General features: G+C 34.7%; 1 protein-coding gene across 2 annotated transcripts in view; it reads left to right on the top strand.

The window, feature by feature from the left end:
• LOC118203156 (uncharacterized) overlaps positions 1–21,497 on the top strand; it is a 74,942-nt gene that overhangs the window by 6,445 nt on the left and 47,000 nt on the right. The window lies entirely within an intron of this gene.

Below are 21,497 nucleotides of genomic sequence, written 5' to 3'. Positions count from 1 at the left end.
CCATGCAATCCGAAAATTAATCAACACTATTTCACACAACACACAATGAAGCTTAATACAAAATAATATAGTACTACAGATATTTTTCCAACTTTTACCCTCTTTTTCGATTAAAGAACTGTAATTCGTCCATTAATGTCACATGACATATCTCATGATCTTTCAGTTCCCTCACACAAAATAATGCGTAATTGGAACTGAGTACTTCTCACATTATTACCAAAGTCCTAGGTAGTAACCTTTATCGCCTCCAAAATGTCGCCAAACTACCTGTTACCATATTCCAAAGATCAGCCAAAAAAGCTTATTATTTATTTGTTTACTTTAGTAAACATTTCTATCAATGTAAGTTGTTTAAGTTGCTTCGTTTTTTTGTTGCTAATACTTTCTCTTTAATTCTATAAACAGACATAATTTCTTGTTCAGTTACAAAGTTCCACTGTTCAAGTCCTATAATTCCTGTGTCGAGAATACCGACTAACTTGTCAATCTAAATTTTTTCGTTTTCAGTAACCTCTCTTTCGCTTTCTATCAGAAGCACGCATGGGTAAACACTTTACACACATGCGTAACGGGGACACACATTAAACGCGCATGTGTAAGTTTTGGCTTTGAGGTCCGGATTATAGATCATTCTGGATAATAGACGTCCGGATTACGGACTTTGTACTGTATATAGTTTAAATTGAAGTAAGTTATTTAATGATTAATTAATTAAATTAGAATTATTTGAAATAAATGTCAGTCTGAAAGCTTAATATTTAGCTGTCAGTATGCATGAATTACAAAGTGTAACCCAACAAAAATGTTGTATTTCAAAGCGAGCCATGGCAACGTTGTACAGAAATTTTTTTTTTTATCTCCAGCGCATGAGACTGCGTATCAGAAGTTCTAAAGATATGCTCAATTTAAAACTATTTTGTGATATTGCTCCTGAATTGAATTTTATTTTGAATTTTATGGTTTAATTGCGAAGAACATGATATTTAATTAATAAAGGTAACAGACAAAATGTTAAAAAAAGGCGCCTTTGGATGTAATTTAAAATCTGAAACCTTTCAGTTTTTTTTAAAAATAGAAATCATAACCTATTCATTTGCTGAAAATATTTGTAACAAGGCTCGTGTATAATCAGTCCAGAAGGGAGGGTGGGGAATACACATAGCTGTCTCTTAAATAATTAAACATTTTTTGTTATTAAATAAAAGGAGACAAATATGGTAAAATAATATGATAGCAAGACCTTCATTACCATTGGCAAGATTATTTTGAATAGTTCATTTTATATGTATGACTTCTATTCACTTTCTTATTCTGGTGATTAATTCTTAAATTACTAGCTCTGTTGGGACTGTCTGATGTAAAACTCCTTAGTATGAAAGTGAATGTGAAGATCAGATTGCATTTTTTTGGGGGGTGGGTGGGTAATCTGGGTAATGGTAACAGTAATTGGGGTAAAAATGTCTTTAAGGGTGCCCCTTGCTGAAAATTGGCGATTGGCCAGCAGGGCATGATTTCAAGACGGCCGCTACACAAAACCAAAATAACAAGTCGAAGAACTGCACAAACTCGGTGTCCATGTACACATCGATCTATTTTCACTTAAAAAACATCAGAGAATTGCACAAAATAGGCATTGCGTGCAGACTTTGTTCATGTACATATCAATTTATTTTTATTTAAAAATCAAAGGAGCACCCAATTTTACATTAGAGCCAAACAAAAAATGTATAATCTCAGTAAACTATATTTTAAATCAAACAATGAGATAACAAAAAAGCACTATGCATAACAAAAAAGCACTATGCACTACTATCGCATCTACGCACTACAGAAAGGAAATATCCACTTACTTTGTTTAGAAATTTTTGTCTCTTCAGTCTGTGTCGCACAAAATTCCTTAACAGCATCCCAAAATTTTCCTCAAACCATGTTCCCTTTCTAATGGAATGCTTTATATGGTGAGTATTTGAACCTTTCTTGTGACAAACACATTCAAAGCCATCTGAATGATCTTTACGTTCGACCATACGCATTTCCTTCGTACAAACAGGACACTTATAATTCTGTTGAATTATATCCAACAAAGTTTCTTTGGTACTTACGTATTAACGCAACCAGGCCGAAATTCGCATAAATCGCCAAATTTGGCGACCCTACTTACGGCAACCCTACGTGTTTAGACGAAAGTTTATTTGTAAAAAGAAAAAATAACACTGGGCGTGTACTACCACAGCAATGGGTTTTCGGCGGAATTTGCCGATAAAAGAAAGAGACTTTTTTGGTTACTGTACCTAACAGAAGCGCTGTTACCCTCATGGAAAGAATTTGTGAAAATATCAAGGAAGGAAGCATCATTTATTCGGATTGCTGGAAAGGATACAATACAAGTGAGTTCGAAAATGCTGGATTTTTGCATGGAACTGTTAATCACAAATATAACTTTGTGGAGCCCAACACGGACGTTCACACACAACATGTAGAGCGCATGTGGAGCTCAGCCAAATGGCGCAACAAAAAACAGAGAGGAGCAGCCCGTCATCATCTTGACTCATACCTTATCGAATTTATATGGCGCCAAGCTCAAGCTGTTAATGGCGAAGACGGTTTTCAATCAGTGCTAAAAGCAATAGCCAAAAGATTTCTGCCGAAAAAATAATTCTGCAACTTATTCAAACTTGAAACCGGAAGGGTTTAATTGCTATTTTATATTTTAAAACAAAATAATATAAAAAACTGTATTAAAAATTATCTGTAATGAATAAATGTACATTTTCTTTCTATTCATACTTTTTTACTCAAACTTGCAAATCGCGCCAACCTGGTTGCGATAATACGTAAGTACCGTTTCTTTTCTTCTGTCCTCTACTACTTAAAAAAAAAAACCTTCTGGTCTCTCATTTTATACCACCAAACATCCATTTTACCACCACCACCACCACCAGCCATTTTATGATGCAAAGCACACAATATGCAACCTACTTTCTGACATTCAATGCAGAAATAAGCCCTACAAATATTTTCCCATCAGTCAAATTTACCACAATCATGCAACCAATCGCGTCATAACAAGGTTTCGATAACATTCAACTACTCATTACCATAAATAACACAACAACTTGGCGATAAATGAAATAACTTGGCTATAATCCAAGGCGCGTCCTAAAATATAGGCTAACCAGCGTCAGCTCTTGCAGATTTAAATACTAAGCTATTAATATTGAAATTGTCACCAGTTACATCTCTTCCCACTACAGAAAAAAGTACTACTTCTAATGCAAAAATGAATATGTAAATAATATTTACTTAATGTACTGAAATGTGTTTCATAATGTAAGGTACGTTTTTCTTTGCTAAGTATCTGTCACCTTTCTGAATGTTTAGGATCTTAAGCAAAAGTATCATATTTTCTCGTGATCTAAATGAATCTGTATGTGGCATAAATTTATGATGTGATAGCAAGCTTTATCGATAGTTATCGGCAGCCAGGAGAGATGGCAGCTATTTAATACATAGCTGCCATCTCTCCTGGTTTTACATGACATCTCCAGGTAGATTGCCGAATCTCCAGGTTTTTAATTTCCAGCCTTTACTAAGCAAAAAGTATTCCAGCAATAAATAAAATTTATTGAATAAATGAAACTTAAATTGGCAAATTCTATTCCTCCATCCCTAGTAATTCTCAGAATAATTTTTCTTATTTAAATTTTATTGCATCTAAACTGTATTTTTTCATATTACATTTTATTGACCCTTTTCTTATTAAATTTCATGTCGTCCGAGTTCCTGCAGAGTGCTTTTAAAGCACTTTTCTTCCCTAGTAAAATAATGAAATAAACTAACTATAAATTAAAGAGCATAAAATTTAGAATAGCTAATGAAATATTTTATATTGGAATTGTATTGCAAATAGTTTAATAATTTGAATCATTCGTTATAAAGTGAATTTAAGTTGGTTAAGAAATCATTCGAAATGGCGTCATCACACAGCATGAAAATATCATGGTTTTCTCGTAAAAAAAACCCTCAGTTTTCCAAATTTCAAGTTTGGAGCTATGGTAATATTGTAACTACCTTAGTAGAAGTTGTCAAATTTTCAGAGTGGGCCTGTGGGTTTGATGAATAAGCGAAATCGAAACTAACCAGCCAGAGCAATTATGTTCCACTACAGGCCAAACATTGGCAACCATGTATATAACCATTCTTCAGGTAGCCTTGTGAGAGTCAAGTAATGTTGCCATTTTCAGATGCATTGTTTTGTTATATTTTAATAGTTTTCATAAACAGATCTTAATATTTTTGTCTTAAAGTATGCTTTTGGGAAATTTGCCAATATTGGAAGAAATGCAGTTTTTTTGCAAAAATGTGTTATTCTGCCTGAAAATTGCTGAAGTGAATAATGATGAGAAGTTTAGGTAAAGAGCTAATTCTAAATTCTCTTCAAAAAAATTCAGAAGGGCTTTTATGAAAAATGTGTTTTATTTCTTAAAATACCATGCAACTTTTATTTAATAATTAAAATTCGAGTACTTTTCCGTTAGCCGTGCACAAATGTCGGCAATTGTGAACCAAACACAAGCCAAGTCACCAAGGCGAACGAATGACAAAACAGTCAACGGAATAAATGTCAAAAACGTTCAACTATAAACAAATGTTTATTAATAATAAGCAAAGCAAGTGTAACTGTAAACAAATATTGATGAATTGTAAACAAAACAGTTTTACCCAAACAGAATGCTTATAAGTATTGGTTTTTCTAGAATACGGGGATGTCCTTGAGAATTTGCTCAAATGGATCATTTACTTCTTGTCTTCACATAAATTCAGCAAGGTACAATTCCAAATGATAACGAAAAGTTCCCTGATGTTTTTTGTTTCTCCATTTGGCACTGCTCCAGAGTCGTTCGATTTTCTGAGTGTTTATACCAGTGTCAGGATCAATAAATTTGTACTTGTGATTGACTTTAAAATGCTGTAGACCAGCTTTTTCCATTTTAGTTGTGCAGTAGCCTTTCCAGGAATCAGAATAGATGATTGACCCTTCTTCAATGTGATTTGTTATCGCATCTAACAGTACTGGTAAAGAACGGTTTGGAACTTTAACCACAAAGCATTCATCCGTTTCACGGCAAACACCACCAAATATCCAATGTTGTGGAAGAATTCGACCAGCATTATTCTTTTGTTCTGTAAATAAGCTCTCGTCTATCTCAACTTCTACACAAACTTCTCTTAAGTAGTTGTTCCAATCTACAACTGTATTATGATTCATATCCAGTTCTTTTTCACACCATTTGACTGATGCAGGGGTGTTCGTGCTCTGGGGAAACCCCGGAATTCCGTGGATTTTGAACTTTGATACCCGGAAATTCCGGGGATCGTCGTTCAAAAGGAAGTAGGAATAATAATGAATTATTTATTTTGATCTGGGTAATTTTGTTTGCTTTGAAAGCAGAAAACGCAAGGTCAGTGTGTGTGGTGAAAACTTTTCCTTTCTTTCTCCAAAGGCAGTGATAATGTGTGAAAAGGGGGGAGAAACTTCTTTTTTGTTCTTTCCTTATTGCGAGTTATGACTCATTCCCCCGGTTCTCGGACATTCTCTTCTGGATTCTTTTCGGCAAGTAGGCGCGGCAGAAAAAAAAGGGAGAGACTTCGTTCGACCAGATGTGCGATCATGTGACTCTGGGTTCAAATGTCTTATCTCTCCTGGCGTGGCGCCAATAAGTCGAGAAGAGGGATTTTTCGCTGTATTAGCTATTTGTGATTGATCGCTTCTCAACATTTTTTTTCTCCGCTGTGTAAAATTTTCGTTTCATTTATTGATGCACATGTAAATTTTTCGTTTCGTTTATTGAAATATTTTTTTATTTATGTACGCAAGAGAATTTCACTATGAAATTTCTCGATATAAATAGTGATATTATACAATTAGAAGAAGGTGTCCGGAATGCATTTAGGTGGAATTGGATTGAACGGAGAGATGGTAATGGGGATACCATCGGCACATGGTGCAAGAAAATAAATGTTGCTGGACAAGCATATTGTGTTTTTTGTAACTCACTGCTGAAGTATGGTGGGGAAGGATTCAAGGCTTTCACAAATCATTCTAAAACTGTGACGCACATAAAATTTTGAAAGTGCATTAGACATTCAATGACTTTAAGTAATTATGCTAATTCAAAAAATACTGATGACTTACTGGAGACTGATGCTCGGCCATTGGATATAGTGACAAGAAAAGCACGCCAAGAGGTATTAATAACTTCGTTTATCGCCGAGAATTCTCTTTCTTTCAATGTAGCTCCCAATTTAATTGAACTCTGCAAAAAGTTGAGCCGGATCAGACGGCACTAAACTCGTTGGAAATGTCCAGGACTACTACATGTTATAAGATGAAATATGGGCTCTCAAAAACTATTAAGGAAAATATCATTAAAACTTTAAAGGAGACTCCATTTTCTCTAAATTTGGATGAAAGTACTAGCAATGCTCAAGAAAGTATACTGGCAATATTGGTGCAGTTTTATGACAACAATCAAAATGAAGTTGTAGTTCATCATTTTGCATCTCTAAATATGGAATCTTGCAATTCAGAAGGTGTTTTTAAAGCAGTTGTTAATACTATTGAAGATAATAATATTCCATGGGCAAACTTAATTAGTGTATTAATGGACTCGTGTAACACCATGCGGGGAAAAAAAAAGGGTGTTGAAACCAGACTACGATCAAACAAAGCACCCCACTTATTAGATATTGATGGTGACACATGTCACACAGCTAATAACTGTGCAAAAAAATTTGCTTCATGTTTTGAAAGATACTTAGAAGATTTGTTTGATGACATCTATTTTGATATGAAAAGCTGCAGTAAAAGAGAAAATTTTTTCAAAATCTGTGAATCCCTTGCCATTAAAAAACTTGAAGAGACCAGACCATAGGTGGGTGTACATTTTATGTGTTTTAGAAAGAATCAAAGATCTGTGGGATGCTCTTATTGCATTTTATTTTCACTACTTGGATAAAACTGATAAAGGGGATTATTTTTCTAATGTTGAAACTGTATACAATAAAAGAAATATTTCTGCAGCTCAGAAAAAAATTATTGAAGGGGTGTATTCTTGCTTGCATTCCCAACAACTCACAAAGGATGCTTTAGCTCGAAAAAAAAAAAAAAAAAGAATACTAAATGGGTTATTTGTTATGCAAAACAAAACTTTATTGCATATGGCATTATATTCAGCAGTATTACCAGAGTTCAACACGTATATTAAATTATTTGAAACAAAAAAACCAGTGCTTCATTTAATACATTCCAGTATTTATAAATTGATGGCAAAATATTTCTCTTTTTTTATGAAGCCAGAAAATATAGAGTGCACATCTTATAATGATTTATTAAAGGTTGATGTCACAAATCCAGAATTCCATCTACCTAGCAAAGTAATATTTACTGGTGCAGAAGCTTCCACTCTCCTGAAGAAATTATCAAAAAATCATCCAATAGCAAAAGAATTCCAAATTTCTCTGATGAAAGCTTATACTAATACAGCACAGCATATGAAACAGAAATTACCCCTTAAAAATTCATATCTAATTAGTTTTACAGCATTAGATCCAGAGCTAAGAGGTAAAACGAATGCAATATTAGCTTTTGAAAAATTATCATCTTTTATGTCCCATATTTTTAGTGATAATGAAAAGTCAAAAGTAGAAGCTGAAATAATGTTATATCAGAGTGATATTGATATCACTAAAGAAATGCTCTACACATCTGATGAAAGTGGAAATCAAGTCAAGTGTACAATTGATAAATATTGGTCTAAAGTTTTTAATTTAAAAGATGATTTCACAAATGATTATAAGTATCCTACATTGGCTGAATTGGTCAAAGCCTGCCTTAGCTGCTTCCATGGCCCATTAGTGGAAAGTGCATTCAACTTAATGGATACACTTGTCACTGACTATAGAACGTCTCTTAAGATTGATTCCCTAGATGCAGTGCAGACTATTAAATATGATTTAATGGCTTCTAAAGAAACCTCGTGAAAAATATGGCTCAAAAAATCCAATGACTGATCCAATTCACAAAGATCTCTTACTGAATGTGAACAGAAGTTGGAAAACATATCAAGAGGACTTAAAAACACATATTTCAGATGAGTCACCTATAAAAGTCTCTGAAAAACATTCTACATTAGCAGAAAAGCAAACTGCTTCTACCTCTGCATGTGCAGTTCTCGAGGAAATTTCTTCAACTGTAAATGAGGAAAATAAAAGTCAACCTTCCTGCAATTATGAAGTTCACCACAAAAGAAAGACAATCCCACAAACATTAGAAAATAAAAAAAAAGCAGCAGAAATTAGATAATTTTTTTTAAAGAATTAATTCAGGTAATTTAAAATATTTACATAAAATGTAGTAGTTTATATGTTTGAAAATTTATGGTTATTAATTTTGCAAAAAAAGTAAGTCATTGAACTTTTATAATTAGGTCATTCAATGCTTCATAATTGTAACTTTTCATTTCTCTCAGAGAATAGAGCTCATGGCCCCAAACGAACATTCCCCCTTATGGTTGTAAGAAATTTGGTGGAATTCTACATTATTTGGCGATTTTTCGCTTGCGCCCGGCTAACGGAAAAGTACCAAAATTTGTATTTTAAATAACTGAAGTATGTTTCCTTTTATGTTGATAACGTTTGCCAGTTTATGACAAATATCAATAGTTCGGGAATATTTTTTTTAATTGCAAAAATCACCAAAGTACATCTGATTAGTAACTTATTTAATAAAATTGTAGCACAAGTCACAAAAGTTAATATATTTTGTTCATCCAGAGTTAGAGCTCATAAAAATTGTTTGTGCTTGTCATCTGCAGCAGACTTGGCAAGAAAGTGAATTTTGCATGTTTTGGCATCAATGGAAAAAGAATATTATTTGAAGTTTGAAGCATTATTAGTAGCAATTGGAGTGTGGCTACCAGAAGGAATCTGCAAAAAATCAATTATTTGGTACATTTATGTATATACTTTCTGCTAAATTGCTGAAATATTGTATTCAGTAAAATAATAATAGATTTTTCCAATATGTTTAACAATAGAGATAATTTTCTGCTATATTTATGTATGCTATTTTAAAAAGGCTGCATATGTAATTGTATTAAATAGAAAAATTAATGTGGGTAAGAATATATTTATGGGTGCCCCTTGGCAATTTTTGGGGTGCTGGCATTGTATAGCGCCGATTTTTGCACCAAAAAAAAAAATTGCACAAACTCAGTATTCATGCGCACACGACCTATTTTCACTTCAAAAAAAAAAAAAAAAAAACAGAGAATAGCACAAACTTGGACAAAGTCAAATAGACAAAGTCAAAGGAGTGTTGCACATTCCTTTGACTTTGTCCCTGTACACATCGATTTATTTTTACTTAAAACATCAAAGGAGCACCCAATTCTACAATAGAGCCAAACAAAAAATACGTAATTTCAACAAATTACATTTTAAATCAAACAATAAAATAACATAAAAAGGGAAATTCATCTTATGCATCTAAGCACTACACAAAGCAAATATCCACTTACCTTATTTAAAAATTTCTGAGTCCTTCAGTTTGTGGCACACAAAATTCCTTAACAGCATCCAAAAAATTCCTAAAATTATCTGAACTAGAATCCGTATATTGATGTCACCACATAAATTCACAAAAATAAGAGTAACAAATATCCTCCATAGTACAGTCAAAAGTCGTTAATTCGGACACCCATAATCCGGAATGATCTATAATCCGGACCTCAAAGCTAAAAACTGTCTGCACATGCGCATAGGCGTTTACGCGTGCGCATAAGACCTTTACGTGCACACGCATATGCGTGTGCGCAAGTGCAGAATATGTTTTTGCGTGCGCGTTTAATGTATAACGGACAGTGCAAGCTAAAATTATATAATTATCTATTTCAGTTAATGTTGATGATTGCGTTGTTCCTTAATCTTCGAATTGGATGCGGCTTATTATTTTTTGCAGACTGTAAGAGCAATTTTATAAAAGTAAACTTGAACTTTCGATTATGTCAATTTCCGATTCTGGAGCTCCCAAAGGATCTACAAAACGAAAGTATGTCTCGATGTCCGTCAAACAAAAAGTGGAATTGCTGCAAAAAATGGATAAAGACATGAAGAAGGTGACAGAGAGGTTAGTGAAAACAAAAAAATTTTGATTGACAAGTTAGTCGGTATTCTCGGCACAGCAATTACGGGACTTGTAACTGAACAAGAAATTATGTCTGTTTATAGAATTAAAGAGAAAGTATTATCACATAAAACGAAACAACTTACATTGAAAGAAATGTTTAATAAAGTAAACAAATAAATATTAAGCTTCTTTTTTTTTTTTGTTTTTGTAAATTTTGATACCCTTTAGATCATAATTGTTCTTTATTTCATAAATTATGGTTTCATATTTTTAATTTTAGAATTTCTGCATGCCATCTTACGAGATTTAAACTGATGATCTATAATCCGGAAAAATCGATAATCCAGAATCGCCGAAGTCCCGACGAGTCCGGATTAACGACTTTTGACTGTACTGGTATCCTTCAACGTTCGACCATACGCATTTCCTTTGTACAAACAGGACATTTATAATAGCTACTAAGTAAACCTTCATTTACGCACCAGTCAATTAATGCACTTTTTCCCTTTCACTCCAAATCATACAGATACTTTAAATTAATCTTACCACATTCAGCCTTACAAATCTTTTTCCCATCATGCAATTGATAACGTTCAACTACTCAGGTTACCATAAGTGAAACAAGAACTTGGCGATAAAAGAAACAACTTCGAGATAAAACAAGGGGCTCCCTTCTATCTACTCTAATGTGTATATTAAATAAATTTTACTGTATTCTGTTGTTATTTTAGCTGACAGAATTGTACAAAATATTACAATAAACACAAATTCAAATTAAATTAAATTTTATATACAGGGTGTTTCATAGATCATGAGACAAACTTGGAGGGGGGTTGGAGCGTACTAAAACATGCATTTTTTTATAGGAATGTAGGGTCTAAAGTGACGGGTTAAGGCAGGAACGCAAAAAAAGTACACGAGGAAAATGTGTTTATCACAACACAAAGTGCTTCATTGTAGTAATACAGTATTCACAAATAAATGTTCAAAATTGTAACAATCAGCAGCAATACATGCTTGGTAATGTCGCAGAAGGGATTGGCGAACATTTTGGAAAATGACAGGCATTTTGAGCCCGCTTGCAGCCGCAATGGATAGCTGTGCAACGAGGTGCTCCGGTGAGTCAACAGGAGTATCATAAATGATGCCCTTTAGATGGCCCCATTAAAAAAAGTCCAAGCTGGATAAATCTGGCGAATGGGGTGGCCATCGAACGGGTCTACTATGGCCAATCCATCGGCCTGGAAATGTCCCATCGAAAAAACTGCGGACCTGCACGTGGTTATGGGCTGGAACCACATGCGATCACGAATGACAGCCGAAACATCCTGCAGCAATTCCGGTAGCACCTCTTTCAGAAAAATATAATAACATAAGCCATTTGTACATGCAGGTAAGAGGTATGGGCCTATGAGTTAGTCGTTAACAATACCCACCTACATGTTCACGGAGAAGCGGGTTTGGAATGCATGTGGACCTGTGCCGTGTGGATTATGACTTGCCCACACATGCATGTTATGGCTAATGAAGTGTCGTCCTGTGAGAAAGTTGCCTCATCCGTGAATAGCACATCCGATGGGAAATCCGCCTGCGCTGCACACTGCTGCAAGAACCAATGAACCCGAAGAAGGTAATCTGTCTCTTGCAAGGCTTGGACTCTCTGCAAATGGTATGGGTGCAAACCATTTTCATGCAATACTCTCCAAACAGTGGAATGAGTCAGCTGCAGATGACGTGCAGTAGTTCTTGTACTTCTCTGAGATCCGTTTTCACACAGAGACTGATGCAACCTCTTGAACATTGTGTGCTTCAGCATATGCCTGTTCGGAAACCGTTCCTGGTACAATTGTAATGCTGCTCTGCCATTCCCATTAACAGCATCATACATGAGATGCATGTCAGCTTTTTCCCTGTGCGTAAACTCGCCCATCATGCTCGACATCAGAGATGCGAATGATCCTCTGATGCATCGGATCGTGGTTTGTCCGGCTCACTACCGCTCTCTACCACTGCATTGCCAGCCAATCACAACTGTAGTTCCTATCACTGTTAGTGTTCTCTTTTTTGAACATTTATTGTGAATACTGTATTTGCTGCAAAGAAGCACTTTGCATTGCTTTTGTACATGACACTTTTTCCTCTCGTATCTTTTTTTTTTTTTTTTTTTTTTTGTGTTCCTGCCCTAACCCTTCACTTTAGACCTTACATTCCTATACAAAAAATGCTTGCTTTTGTACGCTCCACCACCCCTCCAAGTTTGTCCCATGATCTATGAAACACCCTGTATAGATATACATACATACATATATATATATATAATAATTTCATTGTGATTGGTTGAGCAGATTAATGTGTATATTAAATATATTTTGCTGAATTCTGTTCTTATTTTAGATAAACTGCTGACAGAATTGTACTAAATATTACAATAAACACAAATTTAAATTAAATTATATATATATATATATTGTGATGATTGATTTTGAAAGGTTCTTTAGTTTGCTGTCATTCATGGTGGCAATCCAATAATGGGACTTCTTTCTTCTCACACATTATTTTATATATATATATATATATAAGAGGTATTAATTAGATTACAAAATATTTACATAAGATTAACATTAATTAAAGTCAATTGGAGAGTACATGCCTGCATATTATCGTGTAGTCCTATTAAGACATACGGTGAGTGCACGCCTGTGATAATCGTGCAATCACCTCCGACGCTGTCCTAACCCTAACTGACTCTCCCCTGTGGCAATCAATCGCCAGAGGCAATTGTACAAACTATTTACCTCGAATACCAGGGGAGGGAGGTATCCGACATTACACCCCCACCTAAGATTGGGATTGGGGTGCGAACCCAAGATCACATGTCTGATAACCGTCTGATACAATGAAATATTTCTATCATCAATTCGTATAAATTTCATTAACCCCTTAACTGCCGCGGGCGTATATATACGTCCTTCCAAACTGCTATCATTTGCTTTGCGCTGCTACACCTAAAATTATTCGCAAAGTTAACGCATCGGCTGCGCATCTGGGGGGCAGTTAACGCATTGGCTGAGCAAGGTGTATATATACGCCCGCGGCAGTTAAGGGGTTAATAATTTTTCATACAATTCAAATTTCTACCTTGCTCATTACAATTATCAATAGATTAATCACTATTTATATAAAAGACATAAAAAATGTTCTAATAATTCATAGAAATCATAGCAAATACTATATCATACCACTAACTCTGCATAACATATCTAAACATAAAATACCAAAGCATGAAATATTAAAAATTTGATTAAAATATATTTAATAACCATATGAGAAATCTAATGTCCATTCAACCTGTAAGATATAAAAGATAGATATGGTTATTTAATATAACAAAAATAGCAATAAGAGGGATGTGTTTTTGTCATGGTTTTAAGCTTCCACTTAGTGTTTTTAGTCAGATATAGAATAAAGTCGCTTATTTCAATATAGTTCACAGAGTTCAAGGCACATAGAACCACATAAATTGTCCACTTAGTCCGATATGAATTGCTTAGTTCACCATTAATGTCACTTAAAGTTACACAGAGTCCACATAATGATGGCACCTATAATCAGGAGGACTATCGCACATCAGACCTATAGTGCAGTTTGGAACCTCTCTATAAGCAAATAATAGAAATGGAATTTGTTTGTCCCATCTTCCGGGGTCTTCTCGTATTACATGATGTAGCACAAGGATGTCAAACTCGCGGCCCGCATGCGGCCCACAACAAATATTTTTGTGGTCCGGCCAATATATTGGCAAATAATAATATATAATAATAAAATAACATATTGACGAAGAAAAAAATGAAATGTTTACTGCTAAGTAATTAACGATAATTTATTCAGTGTTGTTAGATTACTCACAGCGAGCTGACACACACACTACTTAAATTACAAATGCGTGTGAGTAGCTTGCGTTCAGCTACCTTCGGCTTTTGGGGGACACGTGCACTCAGAACTTGTACGTATCTCCCGATAGCCGAATGTGGCCGAACTCATGGTCTCATAATTATTACTTAATTCATATTGTTATGGATTTCATAGTTATTTATTTATTTAGTTTTTTTTATTTAGAATTGTAATTAGATTTGCTTCATGTTGCCTTAGCAACGCAGACGATTTTTGAAAAGACAGCTACGTTGGAAGGTTAAAAATAGAACAGCGCGTGCATTTAATACCTAATAAATAAATATCTCGTAATTGCTGTTGCCATCCACAAAAATCCAGATATTTATAGATGTTTCCAGTATATTCGAGAAATTAATTATAAAGCTTATAAAAGCCGAGAACAAACAACTCATCTCAGTAGTAGCTGTAGTTCTAGCGAACTGTTTGTTTACTTAATGCTGTGATTGATTTGTAGCGATTTTGCTGTGAGATAGAATTAGTTTCTCTGTTTTGAATTGATTTTTGCTAAACATTTGACATTTTGTGATATTGTTAGAATATTTTTGAAGAAATATTTCAGCATTTTGATTTATCTCTTGTGGAAAGAGTAAATTTTTGTAAACTTTTTAACATTAACCGTGTTTATTCCAGCCCTTTGTATTCAGTATGTCTATATCAAAACCAAGTGGTAGTAAAATTAAATTTTTGTGGCCTGCCTAAAGTTAAACCTTGTTTGTTTGGCCCAAGTGTACCTATGAGTTTGACATCCCTGATGTAGCATATTCTTAAGGACTCTATTCCATTGTTCTTTTAACCTTCCAGCGGGCGCGCCTTCCACACCAACAAGAAAGGTCGCGTGTATTTCCTAGATACGCTATTATAAAAAATAAATTTTCCAGAGCAAAAATATTAAAATTATTTTCTAAATGGTTAAATGTTAATAAGTACAATTGAGGTAAACAATATTAACTATAAATTAAGGAAAATAAAATAAGTATAAAACACTAAAACAGTATAAAAAGGACTAAAGATTTACCAAACTAACTTGAAAGTAAAACAAAATTAAACTGCCAATATTTCAACTGAACTTTTATATTTTTAATCAGTAAGTGGAAAAGCACATTAAATGTTACATAAAAATTCAATTTCATAATCACTTCATTGCATCGCTGCAGTCTGAACAAATATGTTTACAATGCTCTAGACAAATGAATTTCAAACAAATCTCACAGCTGAACCTCGTAATTCTAGTGCGCTTGTCATTTTGGCAGGGTTTGCATCTTTTTTTCCCTGAAGTCATTTCTTCAACAACACCTAATTCTGATTTTCGTTTCAACTATTTTAATTTCAGCTCACTTTGAAGAGGGGTAGGGCTTCTTCTTTCAAAGTTTTCCTTCATAAGAGCATTTGCTAGCTTTCGCAGATATTGCCTTATAAGTAATATTTCACTATTATTCGTTAAATGAATTATGTAGCTGTTGATTGCTGCTATATTCAGCATAGAGAAGAAAACTACAAGAGGCCAACGCCTGGTGTTCCTGGCAACATTGTACGAAGCACAGAGTTTGTCCACTGTATCCACACCTCCTTTGGTACGATTGTAAAATGTGATAATCTCAGGCTTTTTTTGCTCCTTGGTATCTTTATCTATTGCTACGTCATCATGAAGACTTGAAATCAATATAACATTTCTATAACGTTTTGGTACATAGGATAGAAGTGTCATATTTTTTCTAAATCTGAAAAGACTCGTATTGGGTTCCTGAGTTTTCGTCAGCTTGAACTGATCAAGAATTTGAGGTTTATTTTTTTTCAAAGTACCTACAAACGTCAGTTTCTTTTCATCTAGATCTCGTACTAACTCAAAACTTGAAAACCAGTTGTCTGTGGTTACATTTCTTCCAGTGTTATGAATAGGTTCTGTCAACCTTTTTACAACATCTTGTGGTTTGTAGCTTATGCAAAAAGGACCATCTGGCTGCGCTCCAGCATAAATTTCCATATTGTATGTGTAAAACATACGAGCGTCTCCATGGCATAAATTTTTATGCCATATTTATTCGGTTTTTTAGGAATGTATTGAATGAAACCACATCTTCCTCGAAATCCTTCCAATTACTCATCGATTGTGATATTCTCTCCAAGTGAATAGCACTTCTGGCAATTAGAGACAAACTTTTCAAAAATGTTTCTTATTGGAGCCAAGCAGTCGACTCCTCTTCGTTCTACTCTTGTGTTTATGTCATCAAACTGTAAAGCTCTTAATAAAAACAAAAATCTCTTCAAGTTCATTACTAGTTTAAAATCATCCATTCTCCACAGTTCCTCAAGATTAACTCTGTTACCATGATAAATACCAGCTAAGTAAAGTAAGCCCAAAAGAGCTTTTATTTCTGCTCCATCCGTGTCTCTGCTGTCCCTTATACGAGAATAATTAGACCTCACAGAAGAAATAAACTTATTCGTATCTTCAGCGATGATTTCTATCATACTATCAGTAAAGAGGGATTTCCATATATCCAAAATGTCTGTTAGATATTTAGCTTCACCGATGACTCCAGGAATATGAACACATATGTTAGGAGGCGCCCTTTTAGTTTTCTTAAATGGTTCTTTATGCCATGTCCAAGAATCAGTGACTTTTCTGTTTTTTATTTGATGAGCTATATACACTTCAGAAGAATCATCGTCATTATTTTCCTCTTCAGAATTGCTCTCTGCACTTGTCTCCGATTCTGAGTCACCTTCTCTTTCTGAAATTCGCTGTTCTTCATCTGTAATGCTTTCATCTAAAATAATGTCCTCATCGTCCTCACTGTCATATAAAAGCATATTTCTTATAATCTCAAGATCCTTTGGATTATTCATGTCGAGTATTTTACTTTTATTTGCCATAACTGAAAAGAAAAGAACAAAAAATATCATACATGGTCGCACATACGTGACGCATACAGTGCTTCTATTTTATCATTAAAAGTAATTATGCACACAAATTATATAAAATCATAAGATTTAGATGCAAAAGAATAAAGATTTTCTATAATAAAAAAGGAAATTAGATATAACAAAAACTTACTTCAATGGTCGTGCGTATTTCTGGAATACAAATAGTAAATCTGCAGACTCGCATTAACCCCTCGAAATCCAGCAGACGACTGAAAGAAAGGCGAATGAAGAGGAGAGAATAGCCAAGGTCATGCGGTCATAGCGCCCTCTGGCCTACAAAACAAATGCGAAAAAAAATATGTAGTGTATCTCACACATACGCGCGCCCGCTGGAAGGTTAAACCATTGCTAGTTGCATGACCTGGACATGAAAATCTCGGGGATGCCTCATTTCTTCTAAGAAATTCCTGGGTCAATGCCGAAGTAAAATTAGTTCCCTGATCGCTTGCTACTATATTTGGTTCTCCTGTCGTAGAAAATATTTGCAATAGTGTTTCACACGTAGACTTAGGACTAAAAAAAGTTATAGGTATAGCTTCTGACCATCGTGTATGGTGATCCATCACACATAACACATATTTATGTCCTCGACCCGATGGTGGATTGATAGAACCAATAATATCCATGTTCACGACTTCGAATGGCAAATCCGGTCCGCACACTGGGGTTATAGGTGCTCTCTCATGTGTTCTTTCCGGATTTCTCAGCTGACAATTTTCACAAGATTTACACTACTCTGCAATGTCCTTAACCATGGAAGGCCAATAAAAGTTATATCGAACCCGCTCTTTGGTCTTCTAAATTCCTAAGTGTTCACTGAAGACTGATTCGTGTGCTAATTGAAGAACTTTCGAGTGTCTTTTCGCGGGTAATACCAGTTGAGATACCTTTTTACCCGAAACCTTGTCATTATGATATATCAAACCGTCAATTAAAAGAAAATTTCCTTTCTCCTCCTTTAAATTTGACCTGACAGTCTCTAAATCGTCACATTCCCTCTGTTCTTCTTTCAATTTTTTCCTTTCCTATTTCTCTGCCTGTGACATTGTTTCTTTAAATTCTTCATTATTTACCTTAATATTAGCCGATATAATTCTGTTGTTTTCATTTTCTAATGAAGGTGTTCTCATTACATTTAAATTCTGGCGCTAACTTTCATCATCTGTTGTCTCGAGTCTAGGCTTTTTTCGACTACTATCCCTTTGTCTGATTTTTCTGAATCTCTAAATGTTAACGGTGTAAAGAGGTTTTCATATTCCTTCTCCATCATTTTTAATACATTGGTAGGAATTAACCCTGGCCCTTTCAGTTTATCTGTGACTGCTACAACAACTTCTATAGGTGTTGTTAATGTACTGCTTCTACCCTTACTTATCGACATAAAAGTCTTAATTAACTTGGCTCTTAATTCTTTCCCGAAAGCAAGTCTTAATTAACTTGGCTCTTAATTCTTTCCCGAAAGCTGAACTCAAAGTGATGACTCCATAATCGTCATTTACATTAGGGACATTTTCTGGTCTTAAGATGGTAATCTGGGTTCCGCTATCTTCAATACATTTAATGTCCCTTCCATTCACATTTACCGTAATAAATCTCAGGGGCTAAATAACTTCCGATGCGTTTACTTGTTTACGACAACTCCCGAATTTGCGCGAAATCACCTTCGCAATTACCACGTCGTTGTTCCCCCTTTCAGTCGAAACATTCTTTTCTGTTTGGTTAGCCTTCTGAGGACAGTTCTCCACTAAGTGCGTTTGGTCGCCACAAATATAGCACTGCTTTGTACGAAGGCCCCGTGGCTTATCAGAGAAAGTTTTCCCCTTCTAGCTGCTTCTAGTTTGGGAATGGTTATGGGGTCTTACCCCCTGGGTTTGAATTATTGTCTCTGTGCTGGTAATTCGAAACTGTTGACCGAGAAACGCAGCTGTATCGCTCATTACTGTCTGCGTAAGCGTTTTTCCTTTCAAAGTAAAATAGAGATCGCTTTCTTTACAGCAAACATTTTATCTTATTTTCATGCAATAAGAGAAGAAATCAAGTCAGATAACATTATTGCCTACCTCTTATCTTCTTGATGATTCCACGATGACAAAGTGATCCCACATCTGACACCAATGTGATGATTGATTTTGAAAGTTTCTTTAGTTTGCTTTCATCCGTGGTGGCAATCCAATAATGGGACTTCTTTTTTCTCACACATTATTTTATTTATATATATACAGGGGTGTTTGTGCCCTGGGGAAACCCCGGAATTCCGGGGATTTTGAACTTCGATACCCAGAAATTCCGGGGATTGTCGTTCAAAAGGAAGTAGGAATAATAATGAATTATTTATTTTGATCTGGGTAATTTTGTTTGCTTTGAAAGCAGAAAATGCAAGGTCAGTGTGTGTAGTGAAAACTCTTCCTTTCTTTCTCCAAAGGCAGTGATAATGTGTGAAAAGGGGGGAGAAACTTCTTTTTTGTTCTTTCCTTATTGCGAGTTATGACTCATTCCCCCGGTTCTCGGACATTCTCTTCTGGATTCTTTTCGGCAAGTAGGCGCGGCAGAAAAAAAAGGGAGAGACTTCGTTCGACCAGATGTGCGATCATGTGACTCTGGGTTCAAATGTCTTATCTCTCCTGGCGTGGCGCCAATAAGTCGAGAAGAGGGATTTTTCGCTGTATTAGCTATTTGTGATTGATCGCTTCTCAACATTTTTTTTCTCCGCTGTGTAAAATTTTCGTTTCATTTATTGATGCACATGTAAATTTTTCGTTTCGTTTATTGAAATATTTTTTTATTTATGTACGCAAGAGAATTTCACTATGAAATTTCTCGATATAAATAGTGATATTATACAATTAGAAGAAGGTGTCCGGAATGCATTTAGGTGGAATTGGATTGAACGGAGAGATGGTAATGGGGATACCATCGGCACATGGTGCAAGAAAATAAATGTTGCTGGACAAGCATATTGTGTTTTTTGTAACTCACTGCTGAAGTATGGTGGGGAAGGATTCAAGGCTTTCACAAATCATTCTAAAACTGTGACGCACATAAAATTTTGAAAGTGCATTAGACATTCAATGACTTTAAGTAATTATGCTAATTCAAAAAATACTGATGACTTACTGGAGACTGATGCTCGGCCATTGGATATAGTGACAAGAAAAGCACGCCAAGAGGTATTAATAACTTCGTTTATCGCCGAGAATTCTCTTTCTTTCAATGTAGCTCCCAATTTAATTGAACTCTGCAAACAGTTGAGCCGCGATCAGACGGCACTAAACTCGTTGGAAATGTCCAGAACTACTGAATGTTATAAGATGAAATATGGGCTCTCAAAAACTATTAAGGAAAATATCATTAAAACTTTAAAGGAGACTCCATTTTCTCTAAATTTGGATGAAAGTACTAGCAATGCTCAAGAAAGTATACTGGCAATATTGGTGCAGTTTTATGACAACAATCAAAATGAAGTTGTAGTTCATCATTTTGCATCTCTAAATATGGAATCTTGCAATTCAGAAGCTGTTTTTAAAGCAGTTGTTAGTACTATTGAAGATAATAATATTCCATATTGTTATGCAAAACAAAACTTTATTGCATATGGCATTATATTCAGCAGTATTACCAGAGTTCAACACGTATATTAAATTATTTGAAACAAAAAAAACCAGTGCTTCATTTAATACATTCCAGTATTTATAAATTGATGGCAAAATATTTCTCTTTTTTTATGAAGCCAGAAAATATAGAGTGCACATCTTATAATGATTTATTAAAGGTTGATGTCACAAATCCAGAATTCCATCTACCTAGCAAAGTAATATTTACTGGTACAGAAGCTTCCACTCTCCTGAAGAAATTATCAAAAAATCATCCAATAGCAAAAGAATTCCAAATTTCTCTGATGAAAGCTTATACTAATACAGCACAGCATATGAAACAGAAATTACCGCTTAAAAATTCATATCTAATTAGTTTTACAGCATTAGATCCAGAGCTAAGAGGTAAAACCAATACAATATTAGCTTTTGAAAAATTATCATCTTTTATGTCCCATATTTTTAGTGATAATGAAAAGTCAAAAGTAGAAGCTGAAATAAGGTTATACCAGAGTGATATTGATATCACTAAAGAAATGCTCTACACATCTGATGAAAGTGGAAATCAAGTCAAGTGTACAATTGATAAATATTGGTCTAAAGTTTTTAATTTAAAAGATGATTTCACAAATGATTATAAGTATCCTACATTGGCTAAATTGGTCAAAGCCTGCCTTAGCTGCTTCCATGGCCCATTAGTGGAAAGTGCATTCAACTTAATGGATACACTTGTCACTGACTATAGAACGTCTCTTAAGATTGATTCCCTAGATGCAGTGCAGACTATTAAATATGATTTAATGGCTTCTAAAGAAACCTCGTGAAAAATATGGCTCAAA

The sequence above is a fragment of the Stegodyphus dumicola genome, chromosome 2 (genome assembly GCF_044657685.1).
Source record: "Stegodyphus dumicola isolate Sdum_Otavi_A_Nest chromosome 2, ASM4465768v1".
NCBI classification, from domain to species: Eukaryota; Metazoa; Arthropoda; class Arachnida; order Araneae; family Eresidae; genus Stegodyphus; species Stegodyphus dumicola.
The sequence above is the reverse complement of the archived record's forward strand: the minus strand, read 5'-3'. Positions and strand labels throughout refer to the sequence as shown.